Genomic DNA, 24,984 nt, shown 5'->3' on the forward strand with positions numbered 1-24,984 from the left:
TTACATTTGGGTTTTATCATTGTTGTTGGGTTTTTATTAATGGGTTTTTATTTTGGCCCAATTTGATTTGTCAAATGTAATAAAAAGTGGGTCTGGTTTATGGTCCGTTCCCATCCCCTAAAATATGTATCCCTTACTTGTCATCGAAATTTATTGTAAATTTATTAGACATAGTGGGAGATAATGTTTTGAAGAAAAGGTGGTGGGCCCAGCAGCAGATGATGAAGACCGAAGAAATGTAAATTAGAACGCAATGTAATAGGATTGCATTGCATACAACATTTAACCTAGAATTGGACCTAGACACGTGATTGGCAACCACGGGTCGACTAGATTTGGGCATTGATCATCCTTTAATTAATATATGATATTAATGTTGTATGCATGTTTATACAAAATTGCATTAATCCTGCAAGCATACAAAACACGATCAATGATGAGATAAAATTTCAAATTAAATCCCTCATTTTAAATATGATTTAAAATTGATATCAAGATAAACAAAAAGGAAATTTAAATATTTTTTAAATGTTCCTACCTTCCATCAACGATCAATGTATGAGATGCTACTCGCGGGCATGGTCCGGCTCATATTATTGGGGGGGGGGGGAGCGTTCGTCGAAAAGTTGTACATTGGATCGACACATGTTGTAAGTTGGGTGGAACTCCCATGGGATTGGCTCATATTATTGGGGATCCACATGGCGACTGTCCATCACAACTTAATATTGATGGGTCATATTGACATGCCACAATAAACGTCGTCATATTATTGGGCTCTTATTGGACATGAGGTAAATAAAATGGAGATTGCTTGGGAAGCAATTGGGCTCTACCTTTTAAAAATTATGGTTGGTTGATATTATTCGGGACCATGATTTGTCAATTGGGCTCCATGTTCCCACTAAAGAAAATAGTTTCTCGTTTTCACTAGAAGGTGGTGAAATCGTCAAAATAGTGGGAGTGATATTCATAAAATTAAATTAGCCTTATTTTATGTCTTAATAAATTAATTAAACAATCATTGATATTTATCTGTTTTATTTTCAGTATATTATGATGAGTACTCGTAATCCAATTGCTGTTATTCTCGAACAAAACAAACTGACTGGCGCAAACTATACGGATTGGTTCCACAAATTAAAGATTGTCCTAAATTCGAAGAAGATTTTCTACGTGTTAGAAAAGGCTCCTCCTAATACAGCTCCGGCAGATGTTTCTGCGGAAGAGTTGGCCAAATTAGATAAATGGTGGGACCATGATCTAAACGCCAAGTGTTACATGAAAGCTTCGATGAACGATGACCTTCAGAGGCGATTTGAGGATGCGGTGCATGCAGCTGACATACATCGGCATCTCAAAGAACTTTTTGGAGCTCAATCTAGAGCTGAGAGATACGCAACTGTCAAAGAGTTAATGACGTGTCGCATGCGAGAGGGGACTTTGGTCCATGAGCATGGGGTGCACATGATTTGGATCATTGAAAAATTGGTATCCCTCGATTTGGTATTGGAGCATGAATTAAATGTCGATTTAATTCTTCTTTCCCTTCCTCCATCGTTTGACGGTTTTTTGGTGAACTTCAATATGAACAAGATAGAAGCCACTCTTGAAAAAATGGTCAATATGCTTGTGATTTATGAAGCCACAATAAAGAAGGAAAAACCGGTTCTCTTGGTGGGCCAGTCTTCCTCTGCGAAGAAAGGGCCAAATCCAAAGGGCAAGAAACGTCTTGCCCCACCAAAGAAAACTGGGCCAATGAAGAAGCCCAAGACCAAAACTGCAAAAGTGGACAAGTCTAAAGACGTTTGCCATCACTGCAAGAAACCCGGCCACTGAAAACGTGATTGCAAAGAATATCTCGAGCAGCTGCGAACTGCCAAGGGTATATTTTATATTGAAATAAATGTTTCACTTAATAATACTTCTTAGGTATTGGATATCGGATGTGAATCTCATATTTGCAGATGATGTCAAGAAGTCGTAAGCTAAGAATGGGTGAGACCCAGTTGAGACTCAGGAATGGTTCCAGAGTTGAAGCCAAAGTTGTGGAAGACGTTTATTTAATTTTGCAAAGTAATTTTAAGTTATTTTTGAGCGATGTTTTATTTGTGCCAGATTTGTTCAAAAACATTATTTCTGTTTCTATGCTTGATAAAGATGATTTTTCTTGTAATTTTGTGAATGAGATTTGCAATATTTACAAGAATGAATGTTTGATTGGAAATGGACAACTGAAAAACGATCTATATAACTTGAAATTAAAAGACGTTCCAGTTAATTATGTTGATAAACCAGTAACAACAATAAAAAGGAAAAACGATAGCGAAAACCCGACAAACCTTTGGCATGCGAGGCTAGGTCATATTTCCTCAAGGAGGATGAACAAGCTAGTGGGAGAGGGCATGTTTGATATGTCTTATATTAACTCTCTACCAACTTGTGAGTCCTGCCTAAAAAGAAAAATGACTAAAACTCCTTTCAAAGGAAAACCTGAGCGTAGTCAAAATCTGTTGGATTTGATCCATACAGATGTTTGCGGCCCATTTAGTATTGGTACTAAATTTGGTCACACCTACTTCATTACCTTTACTGATGATTATTCTAGGTATGGGTATTTATATTTGATGAAATATAAGTCTGAATCATTTGAAAAGTTCAAAGAATTCAAGGATGAAGTAGAAAACAAGCTAGGTAAGAGTATTAAAGCATTTCGATCGGATCGAGGTGGAGAATACTTAAGTACCGAGTTTTTGGGCTATCTAAAAGAGAATGAGATTCTCTCTCAGTGAACTCCTCCTATGACACCTCAGCTAAATGGTGTTTCGAAGCATCGCAATCGAACTTTGTTGGACATGGTTCGATCTATGATGAGCTTCACTGAGCTTCCACCTTCGTTTTGGGGCTATGCGCTTGAAACGGCACTATTGTTGTTGAATAACGTTCACACCAAAGCAGTGAATAAAACTCCATACGAGTTATGGAATGGCAAAGCTCCTAAGTATTCATACTTAAGGATATGGGGATTTCCTGCTTACGTGAAGCAGACAGTGGGAGATAAGTTGGATAGTCGATCCACCTTATGTTATTTTGTAGGGTATCCAAAGAATTCAATCGGATATTATTTCTATCATCCGACTGAAACAAAAGTGTTTGTTTCGAGGAATGCCACCTTCATGGAGAAGGAGTTCGTACTTGATAAGAAAGGCAAGATGATGGAACTCGAAGAAATTCGAGAAGAACCCGAGATACAAAATAACGATCCCGCACCTCTGGAACCAATAAATGATACGCCACTTCCTAGAAGATCCAAGAGGAATTCTAGACCTCCTATTCGATTTGGTCTGCTTATTGAAGGGGATCAAAGTGAACCCGACATTGGATGTGATCCAAGAAACTTCAAGGAAGCAATTTACGATGCTGATTCGAATTTATGGCTTGAAGCTATGCAGTCGGAAATAGACTTGATGCATACAAACCAAGTTTGGTCCTTGATAGATCCTCCCAAAGGAATTGTTCCAATAGGGTGTAAATGGATCTACAAGAAGAAACTTGGGCCTGATGGTAAGGTATTGACCTACAAGGCACGATTGGTGGCAAAAGGATATACTCAAAGACAAGGGGTTGACTATGATGAAACCTTTTCACCAGTCGCAATGTTTAAGGCCATAAGAATCTTAATTGCCATAGCAGCATGGTATGACTATGAAATATGGCAAATGGATGTGAAGACTGCATTTCTTAATGGAAACATTAAGGAAGATATTTATATGATGCAGCCTGAGGGATTCACATCTGTGGGAAGCGAGCATAAGGTATGCAAGCTTCAGAGATCCATCTACGGTCTCAAACAAGCATCAAGAAGTTGGAACCAAAGATTCGATGAAACCATAAAGAGTTTTGGTTTCATCAAGAACCCGGAGGAACCGTGCGTGTACAAGAAAGTAGTTAAGGATGCTGTGACATTCTTAGTACTTTATGTTGATGACATCCTACTCATTGGGAATGATGTAGTGATGTTGCAATCAACAAAGATATGGTTATCAGGTAGATTTTCGATGAAGGACTTAGGTGAGGCATCCTATATTCTTGGGATACAGATCTATAGGAATAGATCTAAAAGAATGATAGGACTCACTCAAGCGACCTACATCGATACCATATTGAAGAGGTTCTCTATGGATGAGTCAAAGAGAGGACATCTACCTATGTGTCATGGAGTTTCTCTATCCAAGTCGATGTCTCCAAAGACCGACGAGGAAATAGAGAAAATGACACACATACCATATGCGTCAGCAATTGGTAGTATTATGTATGGGATGATATCTACCAAGCCTGATGTAGCTTTTGCTCTGAGTGTCACGAGCAGATATCAGGCTAACCCCGGCCAAATGCATTGGAAAGCTGTAAAGGATATTCTTAAGTACTTGAGAAGGACTAAGAATATGTTTATAGTTTATGGGGGAGGAGAATTATAAAATTGGAAGGCTATGCTGACTCTAGCTTCCAAAGCGACGTGGATGACTCAAAATCAACCTCTGGATTTGTATTCGTGCTCAATGGTGGTGCTGTCTCTTGGAAGAGTTCTAAACAAGACACCACAGCAGATTCAACCACTGAGGCAGAATACATTGCAGCATCAGCTGCTGCTAAAGAGGCTGTTTGGATGAGAAAATTCGTCCAAGAGTTGGGCATTATTCCTGAAGCTGTTGGTCCAGTTCCGGTGTACTGCAAAAACACTGGTGCCGTTGCTCAGGCAAAGGAACTAAGGTCTCATCAGAAATCCAAACACATACTGATAAAATACCACATCATCCGGGAGATTGTGGAAAGAGGAGACATCACTGTCGAGAGAGTGGCCTTTGCAGATAATATCGCTGATCCACTTACTAAGCCCTTTCCAGGACCCTTGTTTGACAAACATTGCGAAGCAATGGGACTACGTTGTATGAATAGTTGGCTTTAGCGCAAGTGGGAGATTGAAAGAGTGGATGCCCCGCTAGCCAACTTGTGGCTAAGGGCTTTGAGAGTCTCTTTATGTAAACAATCTTTGTTTAATATAATTTACATTATTTAAAGGTGTATTCTTTATCTTTCTTCATATCGTTATATGGTGATATAATATTGTTGTTTTGATAAAGACCTTGAATATACTATAGTGCAAGTAAGATGAGATAGTGATGTGAGAGAGAACACTATCATGAAACACATCTTATAGTCACTGTATATTCTAAACCGCTCCTAGTCGATTTGGGCCGTCCGTAATAAGGATAAGGATCGCTCGAGATTGAGACTAGCATTTGCGATGCCGAGTACCACGTTTCATTGGTAAGGAACATGGAGATGTTCAAAGCATGCAAATGGATATTCATTGGATGAATGATCGAACTACCCTACTAAGACTTTCCAAGTGGTTATCACTTATCGAGTGGATGAAGTCCGTGATTTTGGTTGTACATCATTAGTCCTTACTACTTGAAATATCATGGAGACTCTATATGCTAGTACTGTACTTTGACTCGTTTACCGACTCTGTGAGGGTCATTGAAAGAGTGGGTGCCCGGTTAGCCAACTTGTGGCTAAGGGCTTTTATGACTCTATGTATAAACAATCTTTGTTTAATATAATTTACATTCATTAATGGCATTTTCTTTGTCTTTCTTCATATTATTATATTGTGATATACTATTGATGTTTTGATAAAGACCTTGAATATACTATAGTGTAAATAAGAAGAGATAGTGAATAACGAGAGATCACTATTATGAAACACATCTTATAGTCACTGTATATTCTAAACAGTTCCTAGTCAATTGAGCCGTCCGCTAATAAGGATAAGGATCGCTCGAGATTGAGACTAGCATTTGTGATGCCAAGTACCACGTTTCATTGGTAATAGACATGGATATGTTCAAAGCATGCAAATGGGTATTCATGATCGAACTACCCTATTCGGACTTTCCAAGTGGTTATCACTTATCGAGTGGATAAAGTCCGCGGTTTTGGTTGTACACCATTAGTCCTTACTACTTGAAACATCATTGAGACTCTATATGCTAGTACTGTACTTTGACTTGTTTACCGACTCTATTGGGGTCATCAGGTGTCGGGATTGGGTACAGTTACGACACATATAGGAGTCGATGCTTTGTTGTCAAGGATTCACCACATACTTGCGAGTGTGGATATCCTATGCGATCTGAGGAGATATTAGTGTGACGAATCTCTGGCCAGAGTACATGATGTGTTTTAGGTTACTCGGTTTTCTTAGTAACACATGCGATGTCACAATTTGATCTCCAAGATGTAATGCATAGTTATCAAATCTCGAACGACTCTCGATGCACCAATGGTTGTTGATTCGATCGGGATATATGGATGAAGGGACCGTACTGTATGCTAACCAAAATCTATTGGTTCTTGCAGGCACTATCAGTGATACCTAGGGAATCATGGGGCGATGTTGATAGGCGCTCTTACCATGATTCGATGGGTAAGTCGGAAATTGTTGTTCCAAGTCACAAGGAGTTGTGAGCCCACGGCTAGCTGTATCCCTGAACTATTGAGGGTCACACAAATAATGGATTACTAAACTCCGTTAAGATAGTTAAATTTAAAGAGTTAAATTTAATGAAAGAGAAGTTGGACTTCTTAACTAAAAGGGAGTGGAATTTCCTAAAATGACATAGGGATGGGCATTTTTGGAAATCACTGAATTCGGATTCAGAAAAATTATCTTGACTTTAAAAGATGCAGAAATGGTTTATGTGCACATTGGTAAAATCAGTTTATCAATCGGAGTCACGATGAATTTTATATTAATTTCTATAATAACAGGCTTGGCTTGTTGGGCTTAAGTTATGGATTGTGGGCCCTAAGAAGTTAGTGTCCTAATACAATTATAACTTAATCTAGTCTAGAAATTATCTATAAATACATGTGTAGTGTTCGAAAATTATATACAATTCATCTTGCAATTTTCAAATTACACACATATATTTTCAAGGGGATTTTTCGAAAATCCTCTACTCCTTTTTGAGATAATTCAGTCTGTAATTTTTGTGAAAAATTACATTTTGAATTGACAGATCAAATCTGTTTATTCTCTTCGATAAATATCTGATTGATTTCTAGTGCAATCAATCAGAGGGTTTTAGTTTTCTATTCGTGGACTTAATTACGGAGGTTGATCATGATAGTCATCGGTTCCCGGGATTTACAAGAAGAGCAGATTAAATTCTGTTGGAGTCCATAATCAAGTCTTAGCTTGAAGAGGTAAAATATTTAACTGTGTTTATTATTTTACTTGCAACAATTTTAATCGTTAGGATTTGATACCCACGATATGGAATCGTTCCATATCGAAAAATAAAATTTTTAAACTTCCGCTGCTCCGGGTATCACATCCGTGTGATCAGAGAACGCGTGTTCCAACAGTGGTATCAGAGCCAGGTTGTAATCTTTGATCAAACGATTAAAATTAATCGATTGTACAAAATTTTTAAGCCTTGGTTTTTGGAAAACAAAACAAAATTTTAAACGAAAATTAAATTTGAACAGGGCAACGGGGCAGCGATCGTCGCTGCCCAAAAGGGCAGCAATCGTTGCTGCCCAGGGCAGCCAAGGGGCTGCCCTACACCCCACGTGGGGGCTGCCCTGCCCCGTAAAATTAAATTTTTTTATTTTTTCCAAAATTTTAAATTTTTGAAATTTTAGTTTTTGGTCCGATCGAAAATTGTTTGTGATTGGTCCGTGAGGCATCGGATCAAATTTTTTGAGTCCGAAATTTTTAAAATTGATTTTTGGATAAATTTGAATTTTTGGAAAATTTATAAATTTTATCCGTTAAATTAGATTTTATAAAATTAATTATTTTGGTACAATTGAAGATAAGATATGATCTTATGAAAGGATAAGATAAATTTTGATTTTATCTTTTTAATTATGATGTCATTGCATGTTATCCAATTATTTAATTATTGAATTAATTATTGGATAAAAGGATGATCGATTGCCATGACCAATTTGGTAGGTGTATGTTAGGTTATTTACATTTGGTTTTATTGTTGTTGGGTTTTATTAATGGGCTTGATTTATAGCCCAATTTGAATTGTCATTTGTAATAAAAAGTGGGCCTGGTTTATGGCCCGTTCCCATCCTTAAATATGTATCCCCTACTTGTCATCGAAATTTATTGTAAATTTATTAGACTTAGTGGGAGATAAAGATTTGAAGACAAAGATGGGCCCAGCAGACAATAAAGACCGAAGAAATGTAAATTGGAAGCTCAATGTAATAGGATTGCATTGCATACTTGCATATCACATAGGATTGGACTTAGACTCGTGATTGGCAACCACGGGTCGATTAGTGATTGGGATTGATCATCCTTTAAATAATATATGATATTATTGTTGTATGCATGTTTAGACTAAATTGTATGAATCCCGCAAGCATACAAACATTAAAATGATGAGACAATTTTTTCAAAATTAAAAATCCCTTATTTTAAATATGATTTAAAATTGATATCAAGATTAACAAAAGGGAATTTAAATATTATTTAAATGTTCCTACCTTCCATCAACGATCAATGTATGAGATGCTACCCGCGGGCACGGTCCGGCTCATATTATTGGGGGGGCCCGTTCGTCGAAAAGCTGTACATTGGATCGACACATGTTGTAAGTTAGGTGGAACTCCCATGGGATTGGCTCATATTATTGGGGATCCACATGGCGACCGTCCATCACAACTTAATATTGATGGGTTATCTTGACATGTCATAATAAACGGCGTCATATTATTGGGCTCTTATTGGACATGAGGTAAAAATATGGGGATTGCTTTGGAAGAAATTGGGTTCTACCTTTTGAAAATTATGGTTGGCTGATATTATTCGGGACTGTGATTTGTCAATTGAACTCCATGTTCCCACTAAAGAAAATAGTTTCTCGTTTTCACTAGAGGGTAGTGAAAATCGTTAAAATAGTGGGAGTGAAATTCATAAAATAAATTTCGCCATATTTTATGTCTTAGTAAATTAATTAAGCAATCATCGATTATTGTCTGTTTCATCTTAGTATATCATTATGATGAATCTTCGTAATCCACATGTTTCAATTCTCGAACAAAACAAACTTTCTGGCGCAAACTATACGGAATGGTTCCATAAGTTAAGATTGTCCTGAGCTCAAAAAAGATTTTCTAAGTGTTAGAAAAGGCTCCTCCGAAAACAGCCCCGGCTGATGTAACTTCGGAAAGGTTGGCCGAACTAGAGAAATGATAGGACCATGATCTCAAGGCCAAATGTTACATGCAAAGATGGACAAGTCTAAATAAGTTTGCCATCACTGCAAGAAACCCGGTTACTGGAAGCGCAACTGCAAAGAATGTATATCGAGTAGTTACGAACTACAAAGGATATATTTTATAAATGTTTCACTTAATACTATTTCTTGGGTATTGGATACCAGATGTAGATCTCACATTTGCAATGAGTTGCAGATGATGACAAGAAGTCGTAAGATTAGGATGGGTAAGATCCAGTTAAGGCTCGGGAATGGTTACAGAGTTGAATCCAAAAGCTATGGGAAACATTTGTTTAATTTTGAAAAAACAATTTTAAGCTATATTTTGAGAGAGATGTTTTTTATTTGTACCAAGATTTCATTAAAACATTATTTCTTTTTCTAATCTTGATAGAGAAGATATTTCTTAAAAATTTGCGAATGGGATTTGCAATATTTACAAGAATGAATGTTTGATTTGAAATGGACAATTTAAAACGATCTATATAACTTAAAATTAAATGACGTTCCAGTTGATTATGTTGATAAACCGGTAACAACAAATAAAAAGAAAAACGATAGTCAAAACCCGGCAAACCTTGGGCATGCTAGGCTAGGTCATTTTTCCTCAAGGAGAATGAACAAGCTAGTGGGAGAGGGCATGTTTGATATGTCTGATATTAACTCTCTACCTACTTGTGAGTCCTGCCTAAAATGAAAAATGAATAAATCTCTTTTCAAATGGAAGCCTGAGCGTAGTCAAAATCTGTTGGATTTGATCCATACAGATGTTTGCGGACCATTTAGTATCGGTACTAAATTTGGTCACACCTACTTCATTACATTTACTGATGATTATTCTAGGTATGGATATTTATATTTGATGAAATATAAGTTTGAAGCATTTGAAAAGTTCAAAGATTTCAAGGCTGAAGTAGAAAACAAGCTAGGTAAAAGTATTAAAGCATTTCGATCGGATCGAGGTGGTAAATACTTAAGTACCGAGTTTTTGGACTATCTAAAAGAGAATGAGATTCTCTCTCAGTGGACTTCTCCTATGACACCTCAGCTGAATGGTGTCTCGGAGCGTCGCAATCGAACTTTGTTGGACATGGTTCGATCTATGATGAGCTTCACTGAGCTCCCTCCTTCATTTTGGGGCTATGCACTTGAAACGGCGGTATTATTGTTGAACAATGTTCACACCAAAGCAGTGAATAAAACTCCATACGAGTTATGGAATGGCAAAGCTCCTAAGTATTCGTACTTGAGGATTTGGGGATGCCCTGCTTACGTGAAGCAGGCAGTGGGAGATAAGTTGGATAGCCGATCCACCTTATGTTATTTCTAGGATATTCAAAGACTTCAATCGGAAATTATTTCTATCATCCTACTGAAACAAAAGTGTTTGTTTCGAGGAATGTCACCTTCATGGAGAAGGAGTTTTTATTAGATAAGAAAGGCAAGATGATGGAACTCGAAGAAATTCGAGAAGAACCTGAGATACAAAATAACGATCCCACACCTCAAGAACCTTCAGTGGACACGCCTACTTCTAAGAGATCCGAGAGGACTTCTAGACCTCCTATTAGATATGGTCTTCTTCTTGAAGGGGATCAAAGTGAACCCGACATTGGATGTGATCCAAAAAAACTTTAAAGAAGCAATTTCTGATGCGGATTCGAATTTATGGCTTGATGCTATGCAGTCAAAAATAGACTCGATGCATACAAACCAAGTTTGGTCTTTAGTAGATCCTCCCGATGGAATTGTTCCAATAGGGTGTAAATGGATCTACAAAAGAAAACTTGGCCTGATGGCAAGGTACTAACCTACAAGGCACGATTGGTAGCAAAAGGTTATACTCAAAGACAAGGAGTTGACTATGATGAAACCTATTCACCAGTCGCAATGTTCAAGTCCATAAGAATCCTTATTGCCATAGCAGCATGGTATGACTATGAGTTATGGCAAATGGATGTGAAGACTGCATTTCTAATGGAAACATTAAGAAAGAAATCTATATGATGCAGCCCGAGGGATTCACATCCATGGGAAGCGAGCATAAGGTATGCAAGCTTCAGAGATCAATTTATGGTCTCAAACAAGCATCAAGAAGTTGGAACCAGAAATTTGATGAAACAATAAAGGACTTTGGTTTCATCAAAAATCCGGAAGAACCGTGCGTGTACAAGAAAGTAGTTAAGGATGCGGTGACGTTCTTAGTGCTTTATGTTGATGGCATCCTACTCATTGGAAATGACGTAGGGATGTTGTAGTCAACAAAGATATGGTTATCATGTAGATTCTCGATGAAGGATTTGGGTGAGGCCTCCTATATTCTAGGGAACAGATCTATAGATATAGATCTAAGAGAATGATAGGACTCACTCAAGCAACCTACATCGACACCATATTGAAAAGGTTTTCTATGTATGAGTCCAAGAGAGGACATCTACCTATGTGTCATGGAGTTTCTCTATCCAAGTCTATGTGTCCCAAGACTGACGAAGAGATAGAAAAAATGACATACATACCATATGCGTCAGCCATAGGTAGTATTATGTATGGGATGATATCTACCAGACCGGATGTAGCCTTTGCTCTGAGTGTCACGAGCAGATATCAGGCCAACCCCGGTCAAATGCATTGGAAAGCCGTGAAGGATATTCTTAAGTACTTGAGAAGGACTAACAATATATTCATGGTTTATGGAGGAAGAGAATTGAAATTGGAAGGCTATACTGACTCTATATTCCAAAGCGACGTGGATGACTCGAAGTCAACCTCTGGATTTATATTCATGCTCAATGGCGGTGCTGTCTCTTGGAAGAGTTCCAAGCAGGACACCACAGCGGATTCCCCCACTAAAGCAGAATACATTGCAGCATCAGCTGCTGCTAAAGAGGCCGTTTGGATGAGGAATTTCGTCCAAGAGTTGGGCGTAATTTCTGAAGCTGTTGGTCCAGTTCCGGTGTACTGCGACAACACTGGTGCCGTTGCTTAGGCAAAGGAACCAAGGTCTCATCAAAGATCCAAACACGTACTGAGGAAATACCACATCATCCGGGAGATTGTAGAAAGAGGAGACATCACTGTCGAGAGAGTGGCCTCTACAGACAATATCGCTGATCCACTTACTAAGCCCTTGCCAGGACCATTGTTTGACAAACATCGCGAAGCAATGGGATTACGTAGTATGACTAGTTGGCTTTAGGGCAAGTGGGAGATTGAAAGAGTGGGTGCCCGGTTAGCCAACTTGTGGCTAAGGGCTTTTATGACTCTATGTATAAACAATCTTTGTTTAATATAATTTACATTCATTAATGGCATTTTCTTTGTCTTTCTTCATATTGTTATATTTTGATATACTATTGATGTTTTGATAAAGACCTTGAATATATTATAGTGTAAGTAAGATGAGATAGTGAATAAAGAGAGATCACTATTATGAAACACATCTTATAGTCACTGTATATTCTAAACAGTTTCTAGTCAATTGAGCCGTCCGCTAATAAGGATAAGGATCGCTCGAGATTGAGACTAGCATTTGTGATGCCAATTACCACGTTTCATTGGTAATGGACATGGAGATGTTCAAAGCATGCAAATGGATATTCATATGATGAATGATCGAACTACCCTATTCGGACTTTTCAAGTGGTTATCACTTATCGAGTGGATAAAGTCCGCGGTTTTGGTTGTACACCATTAGTCCTTACTACTTGAAACATCATTGAGACTCTATATGCTAGTACTGTACTTTGAATTGTTTACCGACTCTATTGGGGTCATCAGGTGTCGGGATTGGGTACAGTTACGACACATATAGGAGTCGATGCTTTGTTGTCAAGGATTCACCACATACTTGCGAGTGTGGATATCCTATGCGATCTGAGGAGATATTAGTGTGACGAATCTCTAGCCAGAGTACATGATGTGTTTTAGGTTACTCGGTTTTCCTAGTAACACATGCGATGTCACTATTTGATCTCCAAGATGTAATGCATAGTTATCGAATCTCGAACGGCTCTCGATGCACCAATGGTTGTTGATTCGATCGGGATATATGGATGAAGGGACCGTACTGTACGCTAACCAAAATCTACTGGTTCTTGCAGGCACTATCAGTGATACCTAGGGAATCATGGGGCGATGTTGCTAGGAGCTCTTACCATGATTCGATGGGTAATTCGGAAATTGTTGTTCCGAGTCACAAGGAGTTGTGAGCCCACGGCTAGCTGTATCCCTGAACCATTGAGGGTCACACAATTAATGGATTACTAAACCCCGTTGAGATAGTTAAATTTAAAGAGTTAAATTTAATGAAAGAGAAGTTGGACTTCTTAACTAAAAGGGAGTGAAATTTCCTAAAATGACATAGGGATGGGCAATTTTGAAAATCACTGAATTCGGATTCAAAAAAATTATCTTGACTTTAAAAGATGCAGAAATGGTTTATGTGCACATTGGTAAAATCAGTTTATCAATCGGAGTCACGATGAATTTTATATTAATTTCTATAATAGCAAGCTTGGCTTGTTGGGCTTAAGTTATGGATTGTGGGCCCTAAGGAGTTAGTGTCCTAATACAATTATAACTTAATCTAGTCTAGAAATTATCTATAAATACATGTGTAGTGTTCAAAAATTATATACAATTCCTCTTGCAATTTTCGAATTACACACATATATTTTCAAGGGGATTTTTCGAAAATCCTCTACTCCTTTTTGAGATAATTCAGTCTGTAATTTTTGTGAAAAATTACATTTTGAATTGACAGATCAAATCTGTTTATTCTCTTCGATAAACATCTGATTGATTTCTATTGCAATCAATCAGAGGGTTTTAGTTTTCTATACGTGGACTTAATTTCGGAGGATGATCGTGATAGTCATCGGTTCCCGGGATTTACAAGAAGAGCAGATTAAATTCTGTTGGAGTCCATAATCAAGCCTTAGCTTGAAGAGGTAAAATATTTAACTGTGTTTATTATTTTACTTGCAACAATTTTAATCGTTAGGATTTGATACCCACGATATGGAATCGTTCCATATCGAAAAATAAAATTTTTAAACTTCCGCTGTTCCGGGTATCAGTCACGACACATATATGAGTCAATGATTGGTTGTCAAGGATTCACCACACACCTACGGGAGTGGATATCCTATGTGATCTGAGGAGATATTAGTGTGACAAATCTCTGGCCAGAGTACTTGATATGCTTTAGGTTACGCGGTTTCCTAGTTGCATATGCGATGTCACTATTTGATCTCAGATGTATTGCATAGTTATCGAATCTCTAACAACTCTCGATGTACCAATGGTTGTTGATTCGATCGGGATATTTGGATGAAGGTACCGTACTGTACGCTAACCAAAACTTATTGGTTCTTGCAGGTGCTATTAGTGATACCTAGGGAATCACGGGACGATGTTGCTAGGCGCTCATACCATGATTCGATGGGTAAGTCGGAAATGATGTTCCGAGTCACAAGGAGTTGTGAGCCCACGGCTAGCTGTATCCCTGAACCAATGAGGGTCACACAAGTAATGGATTTCTAATCCCTGTTGAGATAGTTAAATTTAAAGAGTTAAATTTAGCGACAGAGAAGTTGGACTTCTCATAATAAAGCAAAGGGAGTAAGGTTTCCTAAAATGACATAGGGATGGACATTTTTGGAAATCACTGAATTCGAATTCAGAAAAATTATCTTGACTTTAAAAGGTGCAAAAATGGTTTCTGTGCACATTGGTGAAATCAGTTTATCAATCAGAGTCATGATAAATTTTATATTAATTTCTATAATAACAGGCTTGGCTTGTTGGGCTTAAGTTATGACTAATGGGCCCTAAGGTGTTAGTGTCTCATTAGACATATAAGTTAGTCCAGTACAGAAATTATATATAGTACATGATGGGATTTTCAAAAACACAACATTATTCCAAGCTAGGAATTCGAAAATCCCTTCTCCCTTTCGTGAGAGAATTCAGTCTGTGATTTTTGGAAAATTACATTCTGAATTGACAGATCAGATCTGTAAATCTCATCGAGAAACATCTGATAGATTTTCTAGTGCAATCTATCAGAGTGTTTAGTTTCTATTCGTGGACCTGATTAAGGAGTTGATCCAGACTTCAGTTCCTGGGATTTACAACAAGAGCAGATTTAATATGTTGGAGTCCATAGATCAAGCCATAGCTTGAAGAGGTAAAATTATAATTGTTATTATTATTTTACTCAATTGTTTTAATCACAAAGGATCTGGCATCCATAGATCTGGAATTGTTCCAAATCATAAAATTTTAAACTTCCGCTGCCTTGGGTGCCGGATCACACAGATCCAGGAACAGCGTTCCATCATGCTGTTCATATTAAACATGTATAATGCATGCATGAACACATTTTTTTGTGTAACTATTCAGGTTGGATGTCTTTTTTGTGTGATTATGCATAAATTATTAGATCTTATATGAAGCTTTAGTCATTATAGCAGTGAGTTTTATCTAAAGACACAACATATGTTAAAATTTTAAAGATTAATCAATGAGATCTGGGATATGGATTTGTTTTTTTTTATTAGTTGGAAAATGATCTAGATATTCAAATTTAGAATCAAGTAACTCAAGTCTTCATCTATTTGGATTTGCAGCCAATTATAATTAAAGACTGGTGTACAAAGTAAAACCAGGAAGGAAATACTATATACTTTATGAGAAAAGACTTGACAAGGAGAGAAGCAAATAAGATCACTGTCTAGCAAATGAAAAGTTTACTTTGAGTATTTTCAATACCAGCTATGCAAGTTGAATGGATGGAGGAGCATTCTCATGGAATGAGAAAACATATCATGAAGATGATAATTTTATTCTTTGAAATAAATGGAAAATTATATTTTAATGAAATCAACATTAAAATAACCAAATATGTTATTACAAAATTATTTTATTATTATAATATCTACATGGAATTGTTTCAGTTATGCTCATATGTATGCTACAAAATAAATGTCATACCTCTATTTTGACACAAACTAATAAGTTTTTCATGATTTAATTTAAATGGAATGTGAAATAGGAAAACATTTACAGTAATATAAACTGTCCAAATATAAATATAAGAAAAGCTGATTTAAATTTAATTTATAACGTGCCTAATCTTGCACAAAATTTGCTAAGTGTCAGCAACTTAGCAAAGGTTATTCAATTCCCTTTGGTGATATTAATGCATGCATAATTGTTGACAAAAAAAAAAAAAAAAAGGGTGACTATGAGTGTGGCAAGAATTCAAATAAGAGAAAATAAAAGTTTTAGCCTCATGATTCTCCAAAATATGAAGATTCAAGTGAACCATCTTTCACTCATGACCTTGAGCCACAATCAACTCCCAAAGGAGATGGATCATTCAATAAAGCAGTTGATTCAAAATTACAGGTAAAAAAATCTCATTCTTCGCCAAATATTTTGACATTAATAGTGTTGACTTGTTCTCGTATAAAAGTTTTTTTTGTAGAAAATAAGAAAACGAAGAAATCATTTCAGTTGAAAAGGACGTTAAAGAATTACAAGGCAAAGAATGAATATGATGTGCCGATCAAATTTAAAAGGAAAAAAGATCCTCAAGCTGTCATGAAATATACTCCAAGTGGGAAAGTTCGAGAATTAATTCAACACCTGAATATTACAAATTAGGAAAATGCTAGAGGTACATCCATTATTGTACATCAATTTGTACACCCACCTCTAAAATGACCAAATTATCCTATAAAAACTAAAAAACTACAATTCCATTTTGAAATCATTTTGCACTTTTAAAGTGAAATGGTGTAGTAGTTGATGTTTCTAAAAATGCATCAAATAAATGATTTAGGACCCCAAAAATTGTAAAAAGAAAGCCTTAAAAATTCTTAAAATAACGCCTTAAAATTCTTTATTACATGCCACTGAACAAAATTTTGAGAAAATTTGTGTTTGTATCTACTACAGGAATGAGACTTTCTGGAACAAAATTTTTGGAACATTGCAGTCAATGGCGGAGGCTCTCTGGAACATTGCAGCAATGAGGCTTTCTTGAACAAAATTTGAGTCTTCAACATTGCAGTCCTGACTGAGACTTTCTGGAACAAAATTAAAACAAATTCAGGAATACACGAAATCCTAATCGATGACCACAAAGAAGAGAATAACATGATGAATGTATACAAAATTTCAAAATATTATTACCATTACTGTGAATTAACTTTTCTAGTGTTCTTATGAGGTTTCACCAATTACCCATATCAAATTCTCCACAAACAATTAGTTTTATTTTCATGAATGCATCATATCAAATCATCAATTAATTTTACAAATAAAAATTACTCAAATATGATAGAATCATACCTAGGTTAATCATTTTCAGGGCAATATTTAAAGTAAAAATGGGTCACCAACTAGTCATCGCGGGAATGTTGAGTTGTCTTCGGAGCCGCGAGCTATCGTCGGAGTGGTGAGTGGTGGTCAGAATGGCGAAGACCATGAGCTGAAGAAAGTTTTGTTCTCCAAGAAGAAAATATCGTGCTGAGTGAAATGAAAAAAGAGAGAGAGAAATTGTTTTTTTTTTGGTCAAAATATCGCGAGAAAATGAATATAAATCTCGTGATAAATTGGATGTAAATCTCGCAGTAAGTATATATGGGTGTACCCATAGCAACACTCTACAAATTAAGAGGAGTGTTGAAATAATTTGTATTTTAAATTAGTAAAAAAAAAAAATCTAAGAGTCATGTTTTAGATGGTCTAAAAAAATTTATTAAGCTTATTATTTTCAGTATATACTTAATCAGTGGCGTACCTACATGGTCCCAAAAGGGTGCGATCGCACCCCTCCCCCCCCGAAATTTTAAAAATATTTAGTGCTATATACATGATCTCTCTTTTAAATACAAATTTAATTGAGAAATCACCTCCTTGAATTTTTTTTTAAATAACTTAGTATTACATATATGGTATATCTATAAAATATTAATTTATTTATTCATTGATTAAGATGATCTTTGATGAATAAAATAAGATAAAAATAAATTTATAATTTATTTTAGGATATAATAGATTTGGCATTATGCTTTGTATTGTCTTATAATATTTATTTTAAAAAAGAAAATGAAAAGTCCTTTGGCTTGAATGTGTTAAACAAAAATTGCTTCAGTTTGCTCGGTTTTATCTCTAATGGAGTTAATACATCTTAAAACTAATTTGATAACTTGATTTTTGATAAATTAAATAGCAATTATTCGTTTAAAGTTGTAGGAATTAGAGAGTTTTCTTGTAAAGTAATGATTTAATCAAATAAACATCAATTATATCATTTGATATATAGATATAATTTTAAATTTAACATTATTAATATCCGTTATAAATGTAGAGATAGTATTTTCAGCAATGAAAATCTTAAAAATCAAATTTTGAGAGATGATATATTGTTAAATGATTGTTTGATACCACATATTGATCGATGTGTATTTAAGACAGTTGATAACGAGCTAGTATTCAACATTTTCAAATTATGAAATATCGATATGTGTTAGTAGAAACATATGAATTTAATATATATGATATTTATTATACGTTGTGTTGTATTAATTTTTTAAATTTTTTAAATTCGCCCCTCCTGATTGAAAATCCTGGATACACAATTGTACTTAATAGAGTTTCGATCACATGAACAACCACCATGAGCAACTACGTGAGCAACAGCTGACGTGACACCTTGTACATCCAATGAGTGATTGTCATGTCAGCTATTGCTCACGTAGTTGCCCAAGGTGGTTGTCCATGTGATCGAAACTCATACTTAATATACTTTGAGAATTGATATTCTCTTTGTTGAAAATATATGCTCACTTCATCTACAAGGGCATTTCACATCAGTTTGAAAATGACATTGGTCAAACAAATTTTTTAATTTATGATCTTCCTTCAAAAAAATTTACAAAATGACCTTCAAACACAAAGGAAATACAAAAAAAAAAAGAGAAGATTATATTAAAAAATCATTGTCAAACAAATGTTTAGTTAAATAATTCCCATAATATAATAAATAAATAAGGAAAGTAATGAGTAATATTATTAATAATTTTAGTAAAGATTTATTATATTAATTTAAAAATCACAAAACTTTTGTGAGACTGTCTCATGGATCAATCTTGTGAGACATATCTCTTATTTGGATTCACATGAAAAATATTGTTTTTTATGTCAATTATTACCTTTTTATTATAAATATGAGCAAGGTTGAACTAGGGATGACAATGTGTAACACCTAGGATTTCATAATTTAAATTCCATGCCTAAATTCTTTTTTTTAATAAATATGATTTTAATTGCTTGGAATTAATTGCTTAAATTTCCTTTAATGTTTAAATGCTCAAATATTTTAAGTTATTTATTATTAAAATTTTTGAGACAGTGACTTCTGGTTCCGGTGTTTGGCGATGGTGGATTTCGGTGGTAAATTTCAAGATTGTTATTTTAAAAGTTAAGTAGGGAGGTAGGAGGAAATTAGATGAGAGTTTGAAATTTAGAAGTTTTCCGGGTATCAGAAATCATTTTTTTTATTTATTATTGAAATATTGGGCTTATTCTTTAAATTTTTCAAAATTTAGAATTTTAATAAACCCGGATTAGTAAAACCCAATATAATATTTTTAATTTGGGGTTTTTTTTTTATTTAGGAATTTTATTAGTGTAAGTTTAGGAGGCAAAAGTTGTAGTACTTTAAAGTTGTACTTTTAAAGCAACACTCACACCTACTTTTAAATACTTACACCTATACTGTAAGGTCCAGAATTATTTAATTTAATCCAGGATTATTTAATTTAATCCGAGATAATTTAATTTTAATCCAAGTATATTTAATTTGGGAATATTTAGAGTTTTGATTTAAATTCTAATATTCTTAAATTATTTAAGATTGAAATTGAATTAAAATAAGGGTCGAGGACCAAATAGCAAATATTGAAGAATTGAGGGACTAAACAGCAATTATGCTTGAAGTTATCCGATTATTAAGTATATTGTTCAGCATGAATACGTGGAAGGGATATATGTATGCAGACAAATTGAATCAGAAAGTCGAACCCTTCTTGTTCTTTTGATTTCTGGATTTTCAAATTGCCGTAACTTTTAATCCGGTTATCCGATTTTGGTTCCGAAAATTGTTCTGAAATCCTTGCAACGAGGACTTAAATATAGTGTAAGTGTTTATTTATTTCTGCATGTTTTGAGGGTTGAAAGTTGGCAGAGATCAGCTGTTTACATCTTGAGCATGTTCTTGAGCTTTTATGCGATTTGATATCGACATCGAATCAAAGATTGAGTATTGAATGAACTTATTATGATTTCCAGCATGTATATCGATGAGTATAGCTGCTGATATAATGATTTGGATGATGTATTATTGGTTTAGATATGAGTATGAATGGTATTGAGGTTGATATTGATTTCGATATTTTGTCGGTTACTGATTTTCAATCGCTACGTTGTCGATTCATATTTTAAAACTGTTTCGATAGCCTATGACTGAGCTGAGATCTTTGTTTAGATGTTATTGATATTATAGTATTTTTATTCTTCAGTTTCAGTTGAGTTTTGAAGGCTAACGACTCCAGAATCCGAGTTGAACCGAAGAAGAAAAAGTTGAGGTTTGATGAGAATGATTGATGATCTATTGATGGTTTTGATTCGATTTTGATATGATAGACTTTAACGAAGTTTTATATGAATGTTTGATGTTCTGTTTCAGATTTGAAGTATTCAAAATCGAGAAATACGAAGGTATAATGACGACATCGCAAGTCAGGGATTTGAAACTCGAGAATGACGTTTCTTGAGTTGTCCCGCCAAAACCATATACTTGTTTATTGTTTTGATTTGATTTTGATGTTGTCGATCCATCTGTAGTGGATCTTTGAGTTTGAGTCGATACAATGATGATATGATATTGAATTGATTATATGCCAAGATCTGAGGCGATCTTATTTTCTAGTCCAGAATGACTACGATAGATGGATATCCATGTCAAGATTGGTTACGAATCTTGATGGCAACGACGAATTATGAATCAATTCTTAATCGATATATGCGTTATTTACTCTATTGTTAAGTCGATTATGAATAGAGTCGATATGATTTATTTAACGTTTTATATATGTCGATTATATAGGGAATGTTTTCTCACCGAAGTTTATCCGGCTGTTGCTTTGTTTTGTATGTGTGCATGGCAACAGAGGGGGCAGGAGCTAGTCAACGACGACATTGATAGCTCGGGAATGAGATTTAGCAAGTGAGGACCCGGGTTTTAGATGATGTATGATAGTTGAACTAGCATCAAACTTGTAGAAGAATTATGTCTTGAAGTACACTTTGTGTAGTTGATAGTTTAATATCTTTATAACTATTTGTTTTATGTAATAATCGCATGGATTGATGCTTGAGACTTCATATGTGTATATATGCAAGTTCTAGAATTGATAACCATGATTTGAGTTGGTTCTTGATGATTTGGATTTATTGTTCCACGTTGTGTGATAGAAGTCATTTTTATGTGTTTTTATTGCTTGTTTTGTGTTTGTTTTGCTTTCGTTTCGTTTACATTTTGTCCGTTCTTTTCCATTCTTGTTCTTTATATTATTTTATTATGTTCGTATTCACTCCTATGGTTTATCTATTTTTATGGCAGGAAATCACCAAGAAATGCCGATACTTGATGGGAAGGTGATGCACAGTAGAGGCCATGCAGATAGAACAAGAAGAAAGGCAAAATTCTGGAAACGAATAAGGGCGCACGGGCGGCCACTATCTACCGCGCGGGCGCATACACGGTTGAGAAAAACAGTAGCGCAAGGAATTTTGAGGCGCCCGAGCGGCCATATTCTACCGCTCGGGAGCGGTCACGTATTTTTGAGACAGTAGCGCAAGGAATTTCGAGGCGCCCGAGCGGCCAATTTCTACCGCTCGGGCGCGTCGCGCAGTTTTTATTTTTTTTATTATTTTGAGAGTTTATTTCGGAGAGGATTCTGGGGAACTATAAATACAATTATTTCTTTAGTTTTTGAGGGTTAGACGGGACGCATATCAGAAGATTACCGGTGGCTGAACGTTGGAGATTTCTCTTCTCCGTTGGGAGTTTTTCCTTTTCTTCTTCTTCTGAATTTTTATGTTGAACATCTTGGAGATTGAATTTTTGTAATGAATTCTAGTAGCTAAAATATTATTTTGTTGGAATCGAGGGGATCCTAATCCCGAAACACTGTAGTGTGATTGAATCACCGGACGTATTGGGAATTGATTTATGTTTATAATTGATTTTATCATGTTTTTCTTTCTATGTTAATGATTAGCTACCTTTAACATAGGTTCGTAAATTATGAATTGCTGTCGAGAGATAGGTTTATAATTAGGACGAATGATATAATCCATGGACTTAAAATATGCATATAGATATGGTATTTAGTACATGTTGATAGCCATAGACCACCAGGTTGAAAGTTGTAGAATTCATAGAACGCAAAGCAATCAGTCGTGATAAATAATTAGAGAGATTTAATTATTTCACTGATTTGATTAGTTTGGCATCACCTCGAGAGAGAGTGTCAATGTTATAGGAACTTCTGTTGAATTTATAAGAATAAATTAAGTTGCAATCGTCCAGATCAATTAGGGAAAAGGTGAACCAAAATTCCAACAAAATCATTTTGAATTGTTATTCTTCACTCTGAGATTTGTTGGCTTGGTTGTGAAGTTTAAGTTTATTTATATTGAGTTTTAATTTTAGATGTTAGATAATTCACAAATCATTTTTTCGATACTTTGTGTAGTTAAAAATTGAAAAGACAAATTATTTTCGTTAGTCCCTGAGGACGATACTCGTACTCAGTACATTCTATTATAACTTGAATCGTGCACTTGCGATTTATTCGAGCTTAATTGATAGATATATTTACGTTGATTTTTCGTGGTAGTATTTGCTCGATCAAGTTTTTGGCGCCGTTGCCGGGGACTAAATAAAATTTAATTTGTTTGATTTGATTTTTCTCTATTACAATTTTAATCATTCTTTTCCATCTGTGGAATGCAGGATCCTCTTGCAGTACATGCAACACTCACCTGAAGGACTATTGCCTTTTGATCCAGAAATCGACAGAACCTTTCACAGAAGAAGAAGGCAACAACAGCAAGAAATGGAAGGAGAACACGAACAAGAACCACCAGTTTACAGATCCATGATGGATCTTGCCTTACCAAATATTGAAGGTCCTCGACCAAGCATTATCCGGCCAATTGTAGCAGCGAATCACTTTGAGATAAAGCCGGCGATTCTTCAAATGGTTCAGAACACGCTTCAATTTGGTGGAAGTGTCATTGATGAACCCTATGTGCATCTCACAAATTTTTTAGAAATTTGTGATACATTCAAGATACAGGGAGTTTCAGATGACGCTATTCGTTTGCGTTTATTCCCTTTTTCACTACGAGACAAGGCGAAAGCATGGCTAACGAATTTACCTGCAGGTTCCATCATAACTTGGGATGATCTGGATAAAGCTTTCCTCACCAAATACTTCCCACCATCGAAGTCAATGAAGCTGAGAGCAGACATCACAACTTTTTCCCAAGGTGAACAGGAAACATTTTATGAGGCATGGGAACGCTACAAGGATCTACTGAGGAGATGTCCACACCACCAATTACCAGACGGTCTTGTGTTACAAACTTTTTACTATGGACTTTCTCATTCAAATCGTACCATGTTAGATGCAGCTGCAGGTGGGAATCTACTGCGAAAGTCGTCAGAGGATGGTTATGAATTAATCAAGGAAATGGAAACCAGTAGCTATCATACTCAATCTGAAAGGAGTGGGGCCCGGAAATCAACTGGAATTCATCAAGTTGAAGCATTCACATCTGTGGCTGCTCAACTTGAAGTCATGAACAAAAGGATCGAGGAACTGAGTGTAGGACATTCGGCAATGCGAGTGCAAGAAGTATGGTGTGAAAAATGCGATGCAGAGCATTTCACGAAAGACTGTCAAACATTCTCTCAACCAGAGGGAGTTATGGCAAGCCACATGGGAAATCAGAATCGCCCCAGGAATGACCCATTTTCGAATTCATACAATCCAGGGTGGAGACAACATCTGAATTTTTCATGGGGTGGACAGAATAATAAGCCGTATGGAAATCAGAATTACAGCAGGCATCCTCAAGAGGAGAAATCAAGCTTGGAGCAGATGATGCAGAAATTTATATTATCTACTGAAACCCGTATGCAGAATCAAGATGCATCGATCAAAAATCTGGAGAATCAAATAGGTCAATTGGCCAAATCAATTTCCAGCAGAGATCAGGGTACTTTGCCGAGCGACACTGAGAAGAATCCGAAGGAACAGGTGAAATCAATTGAATTAAGGAGTGGAAAGACGGTCGAGCCTGAACAAAAAAGCGAGAAAGAGCCCGAAACGGGTACATCAAAAAAAACTTTAGGTAAGTCATCTATCTCAACACCCCCACCCACTTCACAATAAAAAATCGTTGTGCCACCACCTTTTCCTGCAGCTCTTAAGAAGGCCAAGCTAGACTCTCAGTTTGGTAAATTTTTAGAAGTGTTCAAGAAATTGAACATCAATATACCCTTGGCCGATGCACTGATGCAAAT

At 35.8% G+C, this 24,984-nt stretch overlaps 1 non-coding gene across 1 annotated transcript; it reads right to left on the minus strand.

The window, feature by feature from the left end:
• Positions 1 to 23,911: 23,911 nt before the first annotated feature.
• Positions 23,912 to 24,018, minus strand: LOC140894159 (small nucleolar RNA R71). Its single transcript, XR_012153706.1, has one exon. It is a non-coding gene; the product is annotated as a small nucleolar RNA R71 (small nucleolar RNA).
• Between the last annotated feature and the right edge of the window lie 966 nt (positions 24,019 to 24,984).

Source organism: Henckelia pumila, chromosome 3 (genome assembly GCF_033568475.1).
Source record: "Henckelia pumila isolate YLH828 chromosome 3, ASM3356847v2, whole genome shotgun sequence".
Taxonomy (NCBI): domain Eukaryota; kingdom Viridiplantae; phylum Streptophyta; class Magnoliopsida; order Lamiales; family Gesneriaceae; genus Henckelia; species Henckelia pumila.